This window comes from Nicotiana tabacum, chromosome 16 (genome assembly GCF_000715075.1).
Source record: "Nicotiana tabacum cultivar K326 chromosome 16, ASM71507v2, whole genome shotgun sequence".
NCBI lineage: Eukaryota > Viridiplantae > Streptophyta > Magnoliopsida > Solanales > Solanaceae > Nicotiana > Nicotiana tabacum.
The window spans coordinates 143,577,771-143,596,224 of NC_134095.1; the positions used below are offsets into that span (position 1 = coordinate 143,577,771).

Consider the following 18,454-nt stretch of genomic DNA (forward strand, 5'->3'; position numbering starts at 1 on the left):
AACCAAACATCTCGGCAAATCAAAATAGCAGAAATAAATACGGGGAAAACAATTAATAGGGTATCAGGGCATTAGTTCTTATGATGACCGACCGGGTCATCACATATTTCACAAGTGATTAGTAAATTCATGAAGGTGAAAGGGGGAGCAAGTCTAAGAAAATGAATTTTTGTCAAAGTTTGGCATTTTGGGATAAAATACAGCTCAAGCTAAAATATTCGGTATTTATGGACAAGTACCATACAAGGTACCACATGACCATAATAGTAAGGCGTATAAGGTATGTGAAAAGTGAGTAATATTTTAAGTAAGTGGAAATAATTCTCAATTTTGCGGGTAATTGATTAATTACCGGGTAACGGGACATTACCAAATCAATTGGGGATATATTTTTGGATAAGCCTAATATAACTCTTATCCCTACGTGGAAGCAAGTAACATAGGATAGGAATGACTCTTTAGTCTTGATAAGAGGTGGCATCTGTAGGACAAACTATGATAAAAAATTAACATCAAAAGTAAACGCAAAAAAATGTGAGTCTTTCCAAAATTTTAGAAAAAAGAATGGATCTCATTTCCTTGTAATAAGGATCTGAGCAGCAACGTCCAATTCTTGGAAAAATAACAAAGCAACAACGTCATTCTTGGCTAAATATCAAAGCAGCAGCGTTCAAGAAGCAAGAACGTTGAATAAGAAACATTTCGTCCAAAATCCTTAGTCAAAATTCGAACCACAATTTTGTTCAAGGATTCAGAGGCAGAAGCTTCATTCCATTCAAATAATTTTAGGAACAGGTATGTTAAGGCTACCCTTTCATTCTTTTGGCATGATCCATATGATAGAACAAAACGCGCAAATGCAAAATTCCATGAATGACTCTATTCATAGAAGTATTAGAGATATCTATGTTCTTGACTTTCCATGTGTCAGAATATTTTATCATATGTTCATGGGTCTCAGAAAAATGTGAAAGTTGAAAAAAAAGTTTACTTTATGATATTGCTCGAAGATAAAATGGTCTTGTGAAATTCTGAAAGATTTTATTAACGTATTTTTCATATATTTAATACATGTGAATCGACCCATGAACAAATGGAGTTATATACGTGTATATATATAAATATATGTATATGGGTTATGGGAAAAGGTTACGGCGTTATATACGCATCACTACCTGATCAGTTGGTATATGATGATGATGTTGCCCACAGTGGCTGAAATATGATTCAAACAGCATTATATACGCGTATATATGTATGTATATATATGTATATGTATATATATGTATATGGGATATGGGAAAGGTTATGGCGTTATATACACACCACCACCTGATCAGCTGGTATACGATGATGATTTTGCCCACAGTGGACGATATGATATGATGGGATGACCTCAGAGGCTGATGATGTTATGAAACATGTACCTATGCACGACATGACATTCATACGCATATGCATGATGTTAAAAGTAATTTATGATTTACAAAGTTATTCAGACTTACAGGTTGAGTCATGTACTATATATTTCTTCCATGTCTGTTATGTATTTATTTATGTGCCTTACACACTCGGTACATTATTTGTAATGATGTCCCTTTTGCATGGAGACACTGCGTTTAATGCCTACAGGTCCCGATAGACAAGTCGAGAGCCCTCCAAGTAGGCTATCAGCTTAGCGGAAGATGTTGGTGCGCTCCATTTGCTTAGGAGTTGCTTGTTTGGTTAGTATGATTTAGACATGTATTATTTGGTATGGCGGGACTCTGTCCCGACCTTTATGACATTTATTTACTCTTAGAGGCTTGTAGACATATGTCGTGTACGTGAAAGATTGTATGGCCTTGTCAGTCTATGCTTTGAATTTATAAATGATTATGTTGGCCTATTAGGCTCGTATGTCACGTGTATATGATGATGTAATAAGAAAGATAAGTTATGTTGGTGCTCGCTTGAGTAAGGTATCGGTTGCCCGTCATGGCCCATCGGTTTGGGTCGTGACAAAAGAGGTACCAGAGCAGTTCTGTTCTAGGGATGTCTACAAGCCGTGTCTAGTAGAGTCTTGTTTATGGGTGTATCGTGCACCACACTTATAAGCAGGAGGCTACAGGGCATTTAAGACTGTCACTCTTTCTTCTTACTCTAGATCGTGTGGTAGAGCTCACTTATAAGAATTCAAATTCTGAAATTCTTTTTCTTTATTTGTAATAAAATGATACCTATATCCATGGATGCTCGAGTAAGATCTGTGAGTTTTCCGACTAGATCGGTAACTTTTCGAAGTCTTTTCACTTTTTCTGGCTTCTCCTAAACCCTAACTTTAAAGACTTTTCGATTTTTCTTTCAGATATGTCTTAGATCTGTGTATGTTATGAACCTCTTGGTGTTTTTCTTAAAGGTTTTTTTGATTTTTCAAAGTGACTTTTCGTCTTCAAGATTAGGGTTTTCTTAACCTGTTTTAAAAGATTTCTTCTCTGATTTTCAGTGTTGTCTTATAATTTTACTATGTTTAAACGGTTTGTTTATGTTTTCTTCTACCTGGTTCATCGTGTTGAAAACCCTAAGTATATTTGGTTTTATCTGGGGTTCTGGAACTGTCGTTGTTTATTTGGAATGTATACTTGTTTCGATTGAGTTCTTTGTGTTTAGATCCTTTTCTTTGTCTATCTTGACTGATCCTGAGTTCTTACCGCCTTTTAACTCAACTATGGCTAAACCCTAATTTCTTAAAGATTTTCTTCACTTATTCTTGTGAGTTTAAAGACTTTCTTGTTTCTATGTGTTGATCTTATTTACTTGTTAGGTTGGTTTTTCACTCTGGCTCTATGTGTTAGCCATGACTACTTGACTTTGTTGTCTACCATGCTTCGAGTAGGTTCTTTTACTACTGAGTCCTTAGCCTACTCATGTTACTGCTGTATGTTTGTGTTAATATAGTTTCTTCTTTTGTCAATATGTTTGACCATGCATGTCTGATACACTTGTTCATTCTTTTCTATTTATATGTCGAAGTGCAGAATCATGATTCCCTTTTGATTGATCCTAATTTCCTTAAGTTATGGTTTGATTGCAAGGTTTTCTTATAAACCACTAATATTTCATTCGTTTATTAAAGTTAACTGATTATGTTCCCTTATTTACTGTGATGTTTCACCTCTGCTGAATCCTTTCCCCAAATTAAATAAATTATGTACTTAGACTCAATTATATACTCTATACTTTTACAACCCCTTATATGGTACAAAACCAATATTTTTTAAGCCTGATTTTCTTTCCTTAAGTTATCCCTGTTAGTATTCGTTAGGCTGTAATTCCTTGTTTAAAGGGGATTACTTGTATTAATGGGATTCTAATTGTGATTACTTCCATATTTGTTCTAAACCTTTACTTGTTACCTTATTTTCTACCTATTTTTCAATGCTATAAATACTCTACCCTCTCTTCTTTAAACACAAGAACATATAGTTCAGAACACACACATACACACTCAAACTCTCTCTTCTTTCTCATCTACTGCTTGTCAAGTCGGCTGAAAGCCAAGGCTAGACTATGGAATTCTACTTGCTTTACTTTTCTGCACTTTGCTCTTTTGACCGGTATGTCCTAGTTTAATTTTAAAGCTTCAACAACAACATTCTTCTCTTATTATTTTAGTTCCTCTCATTCTTGGTCTATTTCTGCTTGTGGTTATGTTGTGGAACCTGCAATTAAGTTACATTACCAGCATGCTATAATGTATCTCCTTCCCTTTTAGATTAATGCACTTCCTATATGTGTTTCAAGGCATGCTTTGTCAATAACTTATTATGTACTTACCATCTTATGAATCCCAAGTCCCTATCCCTTCAATGTGTTTATGTTCTTTCTGACTAGTTTGTGATTGTGCCAGTATCAACTATTGTTGTGCATGTCTAAACCTGTCCTAAGACCCTTGATGGGGTTATGTGTTTACAATCAAATGTCTGTGTATCCCAAATCCCTTGACACCCTTATGTGACTACTAATTCCCCTCTTAAGGTGTTTGAGTTTTGTTTGCTACTACAAATGCCTCCAATCATCTCTGTTACTGATTGCTTTCAAAATGGGCTTGTCAGTCCAGTTTTTAAACAAAATCTTTTTAAACTATGCCAAGCACTATCACATATATTCTTAGGCTACTAGGTTCTGCCCCTTTTGTGTGAGCCTTGCTTTGGGACCCATGAGCTCCATCTGAACCTGGACACATAAGAGCTGGCCCTTCTACACTGCACTTATTCTTGGTTATGCAATCTGGGTGTAAGCACTGCTCGGGATCCCTTGAGGTCCTTAGGGAACTCTGACACACCCAGATATGAGAAAGGCTATGGAAGAATATTGGCATTTGAGGTGGTTTATTACATAACTCATAGAGGAAGTCAGAATCATGCTTCCTATAGTTGTAACTTCTTATTTTACATTTCTCATGTAATTAAATCACATGGTTTGTAATAATTTGTAAACAAATATTGGGGTGGCTAATGAAAAAGGATAAGGTAAATATGCATGCCATAATTTGTTAAGGGTAGAAAACATATTATTAGGTTTGTATTCCTAATTGTGCAATAGAAACCATGCTTAGGATCCATACGATGCATTAGAAATCATGTTCTTAGGACTTATGTTTCTTGCTTCATCACCTCATTCATTGATCCATACTCTATATCTATGCATTTAGAAATCCTGCTCTTAGGGAAATTCTGCAGCCCTGCCATATGCATTTAGAAATCCTGATCTTAGGAATTCTGCGTCATGAGTTTTATACATGCAATTTAGACACCATGTTTTAGGATCTTATTTGCACTTGCATTCACACTTAGTATAAATTGTTGATTATAAAAGAGGTAAAAAAAGCTTCACACTCGATTATTCTGTTTAATATAACTAGTAATAACCTCTGAATTCGTATCAACTAGAACAACATGCTCCTAGGGTAAATAAGCTCCAAACTGTCTTAATGATTTGGAACATCTGTTGCATTTTGCTTTACACCTAGGAAAGCCTTAGGTAATAACTTAAATAAAACAAGAATTGCCTTTGTTTAATTGTCAACTGTTCAAAATCAGTAGGCAAATTTGATTCGGACTTCTATTTTAAGTCATGTAATAAATCTGGTTATGATGTTATCACTTAAACACCCTGTTTTAGGATTTTAAATTTAGACCTTAACTGTGTATAGGTCATGCTGTCTATGTGCATTATTTGTGGAGGTATAACAGAGCCTTCTACTTGTTTCTGTCTTTTCCCTTTTAAATGCAGTCCTACCTGTTTTGTATGTCGCCTTAGTATTTTGCCTTTAAACCTGAGGGTCTACCTAGAACCCCCCTAATAGGATAGAAGTCCTAAATTCCTTCGGGACTGATAGGAAGGTATGGGTAACAGCAGGCTATAGAGGTCGAGACCAACCCTCGCTTTAATTACCTTCACTGGGTGAGAAGGGTATATATGGATATCATGACAGGTGCACTAATACCATGTGTATCCCATCTTTGGAGGAGTGTCATGTCGGGTATTACATTGATGTGATCCATATTACAAACAAACCTAGGACACCCTTTTACATTCATAAGCATGCTTAGATTGTAACTCTTTTCAAAACCTTGTTTTCATTAATCGTTTTCAAACACTTGTGTATTTAAACTTAAATCCCCCATTATTTGAGTCCTACTTGTTTATTTGTTGAGTGCACAAATTCACAAAAACTGTCTGGCCGGGAACCACACTAGTGGATCCTGAGGGGTGCCTAACACCTTCCCCTTGGGATAATTTCAAGCCCTTACCATGTCTCTGGTTATCAAACATAGTTACAAATGAACCTTATGGGTGCCCTAATGCACCTTAAAATCATTAGGTGGCAACTTTTCAAAAATGCAAACCTTGTTCCCAAAAGGAATGAGTTGTCCCATACCCAAAATGTCATGAACCCGATTCTGCGAGGAGAAAAAGAAGGCGCGACAGCATGGCAACTCTGTTGGGGACTTTTAGGATTTTATCATTTCAGATTGTTCTTGTGAATTTGTACCTCTCTATGTGCAATTATTTGTTTAGTTTTTTTAAGCATTTAATTTCTTCTTCGAAAGTAGAACTGACATATCTTTCTTGTTTCCTTCCTTTACTGCTGCTTTAAATTATAAAAACTACTATATTTATCGCTTTCTTAACGTGCAAATACGTGACAATATGCTTTTAATTATTGCATAATCATGCTATACATCATACTCCACTCGTGCCAAACAAATACCATATTTATGCTTGATGAGTGGTTGTGCTCTTCCTATATCATTACCCCCTAAATTTGGAAAGACATATTTGTAGTAAAACTAGTCGATCAGCGGTGCAGTCAATAGTTCTGTGCCTTCCCTCTTGAGTTGTACGCTCAAGGGTACCAGTCTAAAACCCCATAGAAACCTTACTCTGTTTAAATTGTGCATGCATCATGGTCAAACCTAGCTGGGTCAGTTATGTTGTCCACATAATGATCCTTTAAGATAGCCTTGTCCAAAAGTCCACTGGGTTTCCCTAAAGCCAAACATACATCATCATGTTTTGTGCATTTATTTGGAGAACAAGATGCTTCATGCTAATTGTTGATATTAAATAGTCGAGTCTGGTGGGGGTAAGGGTCTAACCTTATTTGTCTTGCAGAAATATGAAGAACAAGGTCCCCATTTTCGGTGTGGTTAGCACGCCTCCACTCTTGCTAGACTGGTGGAGGAGTCTTCCATCAAATGACCAAACAATGAGTGGAAAGAGAGGGCCACCAAAGCTAGAAAAAATTTGGAATATCTAGAATATAGTGTACTAGAATTGGAAGGAAAAGTGAGGAAGAGAGTCACCAGCTGCCTGAACATTGAAGGAAATGAAGGAGAACACCTAGCAAATGCATTTTTACTGGTGAACCTATGCGAGCTGGAGGATTTGATCAACGAGAGCATTCAACCTGAGGAAGGTCCTTCTGAGACCAAGTAGATAGGAATTTACTTTTTCGCTTTATGAATGTAATAAGGCCAATGGCCATTAATGACTTTTATTTCTTGTTTATTTAGTGTCGCTTTTGGGATTCTCCTATCTTTATCAATAAAATGAGGCATTTAGCATTCTAAGTTCTCAAAATCAATTTGTCTCTAGGCCTACCTCGGGCACAAAGAGGTTCCCAAATTAAGACACGATTTACATTCCTGCACTATTTGTTTAAATATTGCAATACTTTTCATAATCCTCACTAACTTGATTACCTTTAGTTTTTATTTTTGCTTTTATTATTCCCCTCCCCAAATGTTAGTTCGTGCACCCTGGCATCATTATCTTATTTCACAAGATCCAAGGGCCCTCCACCCACTCCTCCTCTTTGTCCCATTAAAGGAAGGAACAAAGGCAAGATGGAAGATTTAAACAACATCAGGAAGGAGAACACAGTTGAACGGTTAGAAGGCACTGATAGCTAGGGTATTCGGGTTCCAAACGAGAATGTGTCGCAGCTTGAATAGAAACTATTGAAGTTCCAGGAAGAGCTTGATCCGGTTCAGAATCTGGCAAACTTGTCATTTTCCCTCAGCACCTTAGATGTCAACTTCCCCACCACTCAAAACCCTACACCTCCTCAAAATATCCCAAACAACAGAATCATCCCGCTCCTCACCATCACGTTGCTCCATCAAAGAACCAATGTAACACCTGCCATACTCCAAACAACACTCCACTACTCATCCCAGAACCTTAAAACTCCACTAACAACCATTTTTACACCCATACACCATGCCACCATAACACTTCTATCTACGTGGATACCATGCCACACTCTACCCAACCTATCTCATGCACACCTGAGTCTGATGAAAAGGATCTGCTTATTAGGAACTTGGTCGAGGAGCTTAAGAAACTGACCAGCCGGATGGCATTGAGGGAAGCAAAGGAATTGAAGGGCTGAACTATGAGGATCTTTGCATACAGCCAGACGTCAAACTACCCGAGGGGTACAAACCTCCTAAGTTCAAAATGTTTGATGGTACGAGTGATCCAAGGGTCCATCCGAGGACATATTGCGACAAGCTGGTTGGCGTAGGGAAGGATGAAAGGATCCGCATGAAGCTGTTCATGAGGAGTTTGAAAGGAGATGCATTATCTTGGTACATCAGGCAAGATCCCAAGAAGTGGTCAAGCCGGGTAGGCATGACATCCGACTTTATGGATAGATTCAGGTTTAATACAAAGAACGCACCAGACGTGTTCTATATCTAGAATTTGAAGAAGAATCCCACGGAGACGTTTCGCGATTATGCTACCTGCTGGAGGTCCGAAGCTGCTAAGGTCAGGCCTACCTTAGAAGAGGATCAAATGAACAGTTCTTTGTCCGAGCTTAGGACCCGCAGTACTATGAACAACTGATGATGGTTGAGAACCACAAGCTTTCCGACATTATCAAATTAGGTGAAAGAATTGAATAAGGTATCAAAAGTGGTATGATTACAAATTTCGAAGCCTTGCAAGCTAGAAATAAGGCTTTACAGTTCGGTGGTGTGTCCAAAAAAAGGACGTAGGGGCCGTGATGGTTGTAGAGAGGACCAAATCTCCCCTCAAATACCAAATTTATCCAACACCTCCACTCATATGCCAGCCAACCCCAAATTACCAAACACCCTCACCTTCATAGCAAGCTCCACCACCAACTTATCAGTCATCTCCACCTCCAACATATCAACCTACTTCACACAGATACTCCCAACCTACTCATGTCTACCAAACCTATAATGTCCAACCCTCCCATTATCAATCACCCCCTGCACGCCAAAATGTCCCTAGGCCTCAACCTAATTTTGATCGCAAACCTCCAAAATAATATATAGCCATCGCTGAACCCATCAACCAACTGTATGAAATGCTCAAAGCTGCTGGTTATGTCCCCCCCATCCCTACTGCAACCCTCGAGAATCCTTCTCAATGGGTTAACCCAAACAAATCCTATGCGTACCACTCCGACATGAAAGGGCACATCATCGATAAGAGCCGTTCCTTGAAAGACAAGACACTGTCTTTGATTGATAACAAGATCATTGTGGCAAAAGAACCCACTCCAAACGTCCGCAACAACCCTATGCCAGACCATAAAGGTGGAGGTATCCACATGATTGAAGTAGAAGATGACTGGGATCCCGAGGGATAAATCGGGTTGATCACAGAAGGTGATAACCCAAAGAAACCAACGATTACTCTCAATCCAATCATAGTCCAGATCCAACCATCTAAGGACACTGAGGTGAATATGTCTGTCCCTCTTGAGTTTGAAGCAGCGCCAACCGCAAAGACACCAGCACCAATTGAGGTTGAATTCATGTCTCCAGCAAATGCACCCGCACTATTTGAGGTTGTAGCCTTGCCACCCAAGGAACACGGTCCACTCGAAGTGAGGATAGCTGCGCCGATTCCAGTGGAGATGTCAACCATGGCATTATTCTATACAAATGTTATACCATGGGACTATACAGCCGAAGCAAGGAGGAAAGGCAAGGTCAAGATTGAAGAAACTGTTGCAGCATAGTGTATGAAAAGAACTGGTAGAGTTTATACCCTTGAACATCTAGCTGAATCAAGCGAGCAGGACTCCAATCGGCCGCCGCTCATTGAGACAGGTCTAGACAACCTTTGGAGGAAGATACAGGACAAGGAATATTTGGTCATCGACCAGTTAAACAAGACGCCAACACAAATATCCATTCTTTCTTTGCTACAAAATTCTGAGGCACACAAGAATTCTCTGTTAAAGGTGCTAAGTGAAGCATACGTACCAAGTAACATGACTGGCGGGGAAATGGCTAACATGGTAGGACAAGTGCTGGAAAGTCATAAGATATCCTTTCATGAGGACGAGCTTCCACCTGAAGGGTTGGGGCACAACAAGGCACTGCACATCACCGTGCAATGCGAAGATTATTTCATCACCAGAATCCTAATCGATGGAGGTTCCAGTCTTAGTATTTGTCCGCTGGTAAACCTCAAGAAGTCGGGTAAAGGGCTGCATGAGATAAAGGATGGAGCAATCAATGTGAAAGCCTTCGATGATTCTCAAAGGTCCACCATTGGTGAGATTATTCTATGCTTACAGATGGGACCAAGCTGGTTCGAGGTCAATTTCCAGGTGATAGAAGTACCAACATCTTACAACTTGCTACTGGTACGGCCATGGATTCATACCACTGTGTCCGTGGCATCAACACTACATCAAGCAGTAAAGTTTGAATGGAATCACCAGGAAATGATCATTCACGGCGACGGTACAAACCCTATATACAGTCGCCAGACCATTCCAGTAATCGAGGGAAGAAGGAAGCTAGGTGGAGAAACTTACCACCACATCGAACTAGTCAATGGTGTCGACAAAGACAAATGGTGGGATAGCAAAATCGAGAGTATACTAAGTTGGAGTGGGTACGAACCTGGCAAAGGGCTCGACAAGAATCTCCAACGAATCTCTAAACCCCATAAAACTCAGGAAATATGGCACTACCTTCAGTTTGGGATATGAATACACCTGGGAAGAATTCAACAACTAGTCGCCACCATGGCGCGACCCTTACTACCCACTAGAGCAGCCAATACCACATCTGGAGCAAATTTTCCAACAGGCTGACATTATTTATGGGTCAGATGAAGAAAAAGCACTTGGAGCGGTAAAGAACCTATTTTTAGAGGACAATAATATAGACTATTCCGTTATTCTCGAGGAGGAGGGGGAGGAAGGCCCTTCCATATAGGCTATGGGTAGAGGGGCCCATCTCAAGAATTGGACCATCAGGACAAACAAAGCCCGACGTGCCTCGGGGTAACAAGGCTAAAATAAGCATTATTGATCGTTTTTACTAAATGGTTTTCTTTTCGCATTTTCAATTCCCGCAATAAAACAGTTATTCAACTTATCAAAAGCATTTTGATTTTTTTTATGAATTACTATTTATTGCTATCGTTTTCTCTCCTTACTTTACCAATACAACATTACTATTACTTATTTTGATGAACCAATGGCTGTGACATGCAATGAGACAATGCAACAAATGGACATTGATTCAGAGGAAGATGACATACCTGACGAGATTGTCAAAGAAGTTGAGAACTTTGAGAGTAGACCTAAGTCCAACCTAGACAAAACCGAAATTTTCAACATGGGAGATGTAGAAAACGTTAGGAAACACGAATCAACATTCACCTATCGCCATCAGAGAAGAAAGAATACACAAAATTTCTAATGGAGTATGAGGACATATTCACTTGGTCGTATGATGACATGACTGGTCTAAGTACGTCTATTGTGGCTCACAAACTGCCAACCAATCCAATGTGTCCACCGGTAAAGCAAAAACTCAAAAGGTTCAGGCCTGATATGAGTTTGAAAATCAAGGAAGAATTTAACAAGCAGATGAAAGCTAAGGTTCTCAGGGTAGTAGAATACCCGACATGGTTAGCCAACATTGTGCCAATATCAAAGAAGGATGGGAAGGTCAGAGTCTGTGTCGACTACCGGGATCTCAACCAAGCCAGTCCGAAAAACGACTTCCCTTTGCCAAATATACACATCCTGATTGACAATTGCTCCAAGCATGAGTTATAGTCATTCGTGGATTGCTTCGCTGGTTATCATCATATCTGGATGGATGAGGAAGATGCTGAGAAAATAGCTTTCATTATGCCGTGGGGGGTGTACTGTTATAAAATGATGCCATTGGCCTGAAGAATGCAGGGGCCACCTACATGAGGGCCATGACGACCATTTTCCATGATATGATACACAAGGATATAGAGGTATATGTGGATGATGTTATTATCAAATCCAAGAAGGCCACTGACCATATGGAAGATCTGAGGAAGTTCTTCAATATACTACGGAGGTACAACCTGAAACTAAACCTCGCAAAGTACGCATTTGGGGTTCCTGCTGGAAAAATACTTGGGTTTATTATAAGCCGGCGAGGAATAAAACTGGATCCATCGAAAGTCAAAGCCATTCAAGAACTACCACCGCCAAAGAACAAGAAGGATGTGATGAGTTTATTGGGAAGACTTAACTATATCAGCCGGTTCATAGCATAGTCTACAGTTATCTGCGAGCCAATCTTTAAGTTGTTGAAGAAGGACGCCGCTACCAAATGGACTGATGACTGCCAAAGGGCCTTCGATAGAATCAAGGAGTACATGTTAACACCACCAGTCTTAGTCCCGCCCGAGCTAGGTAGACCCTTACTACTCTACCTTACAGTGTTAGATGTAGTTTTCGGCTGCGTTCTAGGGCATCATGATGAAACGAGAACGAAGGAACAAGCCATTTATTATCTCAGTAAGAAGTTTACCCCGTACGAGGCCCAATATTCTCTATTGGAGTGCACCTATTGTGCTTTGACTTGGGTAGCTCAGAAGCTGAGACATTACTTCTTTGCCTATACTACATATCTTATATCGAGAATGGATCCCTTGAAGTACCTCTTTTAGAAGCCCATGCCTATCGACAAGCTATCCAAGTGTCAAATCCTGTTGAGTGAGTTTGACATTGTTTACGTAACTTAGAAAGAAGTCAAGGGACAGACACTGGTAGACCACCTTGCCAAAAATCCCGTGGTTAGAGGATACGAACCCTTAAAAATGTATTTTCCTGATGAAGAGGTATCATTCATAGGAGAAGACATTGCAGAATCCTATGACGGTTGGAGAATGTTCTTCGATGGAGCAGCAAACTTCAAAGTAATCGGCGTAGGAGCAATCCTAGTATCAGAAACCGGTCAGCATTATCCGGTCTCTGCCAAACTCAGGTTCCCCTGCACCAACAATATGGCCGAGTACGAAGCCTGCATCTTAGGACTCAAAATGGCCATTGACATGAACATTCAAGAGCTGCTAGTGATTGGAGATTCAGACTTACTTACACATCAGGTACGAGAAAAATAGGCAACCAAGAACTCCAAGATACTCTCGTATCTGCATCATGTACATGAATTAAGAAAGAGGTTCACGAAGATGGAATTCCAGCATGTTCCCAGAGTCCAGAATGAGTTCGCCGATGCATTGGCTACCCTATCCTCTATGATACAACATCCAAACAAGAATTTCATTGATCCCATTCCAGTGAAAATCCATCATCAGCCAGCTTACTGTGCCCATGTCAAAAAGGAAGCAAACATAAAGCCTTGGTTTCATGATATCAAGGAATATTTAGCAAAAGGAGAGTACCCAGAGCTTGCAAATCCTACTCAGAAATGCACACTTCAGAGATTGTCCAACAACTTCTTTCACAACGGAGAAATCCTGTATAGAAGGACTCCTGATTTGGGATTATTAATATGTGTCAACGCAAAGGAAGCATCCAAGATACTAGAGGAAATTCATGCTGGGACCTATGGTCCATATATGAACGGTTTTGTCTGAGCAAAGAAGATACTCTGAAGGGGGTTAATTTTGGATGACTATGGAAGCGGACTGCATCCAGTATGTCCGGAAATTCAACCGCTGTCAGATACATGCAAACATGATAAAGGTACCTCCAAGCGAGCTTAACACAACAAGCTCACCGTGGCCGTTCGCCGCCCGGGGAATGGACATTGTTGGACCAATCGAGCCTACTGCTTCCAATAGACACATGTTTATTTTGGCAGCCATAGACTCTTTCACCAAATGGGTCGAAGCAGCATCTTACAAAGTAGTGACTAAGAAAGTCATGACAGATTTTGTCCGCGACCGCATTGTTTGTCGATTCGGAATTCCACAGTCAATCATTATTGATAATGGCTCCAACCTCAATAGTAACTTGATGAAAGCTATGTGTGAAACTTTCAGACACAAGAATTCCACAGCCTACATGCCTCATATTAATGGAGCTATAAAAGCTGCCAACAAGAATATCAAGAAGATAGTGAGGAAAATGATAGAGAAGCATAAGTAGTGGCACGAGAAGTTATCATTTGCTCTACTGGGGTATCACACAACAGTCCGCACATCAACCGGGGCAACCCCCTATATGCTGGTTTATGGTATAGAGGCTGTCATTCCCGTTGAGGTAGAAATTCCTTCCCTAAGGATCATACAATAAGCTGAGCTTGATGATGCAAAGTGGGTAAAAAGTCGTTATGAACAACTAGCCCTTATAGACGGAAAGAGAATGAATGCAGTTTGCCATGGTCAACTCTATTAGAATATAATGTCTAGAGCCTTCAACAAAAGAGTCAAACCAAAACAGTTCACACCGGAGCAGCTGGTGTTAAAGAAAATTTTTCCGCATCAAGATGAAGCCAAAGGGAAGTTCCCACCCAACTGGAAGGTTTCATACATAGTTCACCGGGTTTTAACAGGAGGATCCCTCATACTTGTAGAAATAGACAGAGAAGTTTGGTCAAAGCCGATCAATTCAGATGCAGTCAAGCGCTATTATGTGTAATCTTTATGTTTTCCTTATATGATGTAAATTAAACTACACCTGACTTGATTCCCGTTTAAGAGGGGATATGTAGGAAACCATATGGGTTCTGTCACAATTCAATAAAAATTTCATTTCCCCCACAATTGGAAACTAGGGCAGAATTTTGAGGAGGACCCCAAAATTCCGAAGTAATTTCAGTCAATCGCCGCACGAGCAGCAGTTAGAAATGTCAACCCATCAAATTGGTGTAGAATTTTAAGGAGGACCCTAAAATTTCCGTAGCAAGAGAGGTTGCAATGTCCTGAACCACGTCACAGTCGTCGGCTCATCTAAAGGCTATTTTTATACATTTATGTCATATTTTTCAAAATCATGCATGTTTATTATTGAAACTGCTTCGTTTAGCAATGCTACCCCAATGATATAGACGGTAACACTAGTTCAAAGTCGAAAGAGTCAAGCAAAGCTAGCGGGGATACGAACTAACCTTCCCCCTTGCAAAACTCACGATTTTTCTTTGGATAAAGGCACTAGAACTGCGAAATCATTAAACATGTTGTACGCCACGGAACAAACATTGTTCGAAAATACGATTCTCAAAACCGTTGCACTTGCCAACATTTGCTAGCAGCAAACATAAGAAATGCTCCGTAGTCACAATGTTCCCAGTAATCACAATGCCACAATCTGCTATCAGCTAAGAAAACTCTACTATCATTTGTTATTTTATTTCTTGCATAAGGCTACCATTCTGCCTTGCGAGACTAAACACTATCTCCGCCTGCATCGATATTGCATAAGGCTACTATTCTGCCTTTCAATTTGTATAAGGCTACCATTCTGCCTTCCGAGAAAAAACGTTGTCTCCATCTGCATTCTGCATTGCATAAGGCTACCATTCTGCCTTCCGAGACTAAACAGTGTCTCCATCTGCATCTGCTTTACATAAGGCTACTCTACCTTCCAACTTGCATAGGGCTACCATTCTTCCTTCCAACTTGCATAAGACTACCATTCTCTCTTCCGAGGTTAGGCTCTACCTCCATCTGCATCTGCATTGCAAAAGGCTACCATTTTGCCTTCCGAGGTTAAGTTCTACCTCCATCTGCATTCGTATCTTTACATAAGGCTATCATTCTGCCTACCGAGGCTAAGCTCTGCCTCCATTTTCTTCGAAACTAAGCACTATCCCAAATACTATTTATCTCGCTTTTATTACGGGCTAAGCTCTACCCTTCAATTCGTAAGACTAAGCTCTGTCTTGTCCGTATCATACTACTGCATCCTTCATGGGATAAAATATTGCCAACTCATCCAAAGGTGTCATCGTTCAGAGGCACCATCTTCATAGCCCGAGAGCACCATGTCATGGCCTGAGGGTCTCTTTGAATCTTTTGCACATAATTATTCAAAGGCGTCATGGTTCGGAGGAATCATCCTCATAGCCCGAGAACATCATTTCATGACCTGCGAATCCTTTATCATACGCTTCATGGCCCAGGATATCATGGTCTAAGGACATCATCATCATCATCCGAAGACAACACTCATGGTCCAACGGAATTTGCATCATGTTTAAATTTATGCACAATATATGCTTGTATTGTTTATTCGCAGGTAAGATGACGAGAAACAGCTACCTCCCAATAGGAGCAACCCTGATCCAGTGCCTGCTACACCATCAGACCTAACCGTTCCCGTAAACTGTTCACTCACCCAGCCCCAGATATAACATCCGTTCTTGAAATGTTTTCATCATTATACTCCCCCGATGGATCCTGATCTACAAATGGCCTGATTCCTGTAGAACTAGAGATATGTAGGCAACTCAGAAGCCAGCGTGCAGCCTAAACCTCTTCAAACCGTTTCGCTCGGTCAAAATTGGCCATCATATCTTTATCCGACAACTCTTTCATCCTTCCTAGGTAAAGAGGGGCAGTTGTTGATACCCAATTTTTCCCTATATATTTTCAATATGCAAAATAACTTCAAAATAGTATATATATATATATATATGCATATATAAGCATGCTCAAGTGTTTTATTATTTTTCCCATAATTTCAAAGGTTTAAATTGATTTATTTTCTTCCTTCTTATCCATAAAATACCCAATAATTATTTCCAAAATTATGGTTTTGAAAATTCATCTATTGTATTTCTATATTTATACCAAAATATGGCTAGGTTAATTTTTATATATTTTTACAATTTTATTTAGTATTTTTAAAGCTAAATTGCACATAATTGCAATATTAGCCATTTTAAGGTTTAATTGTGTTTTATATGCATAAAATTGGATCCTGTATTTTTTAATTTTTTTTTAGAAATTTATTTACTATTTTTCTATAATTTAAAAGGGGGAAAATTGGCTATTTAAATAATATCCATTTGTATTTCAATTCTAGCCTAAATTGAACCCCAATTCCCCAACCCAATTTTGAATTAAACCCGACCCTAGCCCAATTTTAACCGACCCAAACTCGGATCCCCACCTACCCCATTTAATCTGGACCGTTGATCATTCAGATCAACGGTCCTCATTCACCCTTCCTAAAATAAACCTAAGCAACCCCTTGCCCTAACTCATTTCTCACCACCCGCCGCCCTTGAATCCCTCTCCTCTCAATTCTCTATGTAGCCTCACATAGAACCTTCCCCCCTCCCCTCCTCTCCGATGAACTTCACCCACTTTCTCCGGTCATCTTCTTGCCTGAATCTATGGTGGTCTCACCACCTACCAGCCTTATGGCTCCCTCTTGAGCATGTGTCATCATTTTGAGGCATTCAAGTGAACCAGATGTGGTTCACTCGCCTCCCATGGTTTCCCATGCCATTTTCCGGCTATCCATGACCGTTCGAGTAAGATCTATGACTTTTCCGGCTAGATCGGTAAATTTTCGAAGTCTTTTCACTTTTCTGGGTTCTCCGAAACCCTAACTTTAAAGACTTTCTGATTTTTCTTTCAGATCTGTCTTAGATCTGTGTATATTATGAACCTCTTGGTGTTTTTCTCAAAGGTTTTTCCAATTTTTCAAAGTGACTCTCCATCTTCAAGATTAGGGTTTTCTTAACCTCTTTTAAAAGACTTCACCTCTGATTTTCAGTGTTGTCTTATGATTTTACTATGTTTTAACGGTTTATTTATGTTTTCTTCTACTTGGTTCATCGTGTTGAAGACCCTAAGTATCTTTGGTTTTATCTGGGGTTCTGGAACTGTCGTTGTTTATTTTGTATGTATACTTGTTTCGATTGAGTTCTTCATGTTTAGATCCTTTTCTTTGTCTATCTTGAATGATCGTGAGTTCTTACCGCCTTTTAACTCAACTTTGGCAAAACCCTAATTTCTTAAAGATTTTCTTCACTTATTACTGTGAGTTTAAAGACTTTCTTGTTTCTGTGTGTTGATCTTATTTACCTGTTAGGTTGTTTTTCACTCTGGCTCTATGTGTTAGCCATGACTACTTGACTTTGTTGACTACCATGCTTCGAGTAGGTTCTTTTACTATTGATTCCTTAGCCTACTCATGTTACTGTTGTATGTTTGTGTTCATCTAGTTGCTTCTTTTGTTAATATGTTTGACCCTGCATGTCTGATACGCCTGTTCATTCTTTTCTATTTATATGTCGAAGTGCAGAATCATGTCTCCCTTTTGATTGATCCTAATTTCCTTAATTTACGATTTGATTGCAAGGTTTTCTTATAAACCCCTAATATTTCACTCGTTTGTTTAAGTTGATTGATTTCATTCCCTTATTTACTATGATGTTTCACCCCTACTGAATCCTTCCCCAAATTAAGTATATTATGTACTTAAACTCAATTATATACTGTATACTTTTACTACCCCTTATATGGTACAAAACCAATCTTTCTTAAGACTGATTTTCTTTCCTTAAGTTATCCATGTTAGTATCCGTTAGGTTGTAATTCCTTGTTTAAAAGGGAGTACTTGTATTAATGGGATTCTAATTGTGATTACTTCCATATTTGTGCTAAACCTTTACTTGTTACCTTATTTTCAACCTATTTTTCAAAGATATAAATA

The 18,454-nt window shown here is 39.3% G+C and overlaps 1 long non-coding RNA gene across 1 annotated transcript; it reads left to right on the forward strand.

Annotated features, from left to right (window-relative positions):
* The first annotated feature begins 524 nt into the window (after positions 1–524).
* Positions 525–7,112, forward strand: LOC142170780 (uncharacterized). The gene is made up of 3 exons (XR_012700333.1): positions 525–795; positions 1,611–1,724; positions 6,661–7,112. It is a non-coding gene; the product is annotated as an uncharacterized LOC142170780 (long non-coding RNA).
* The last annotated feature ends 11,342 nt before the right edge of the window (positions 7,113–18,454 follow it).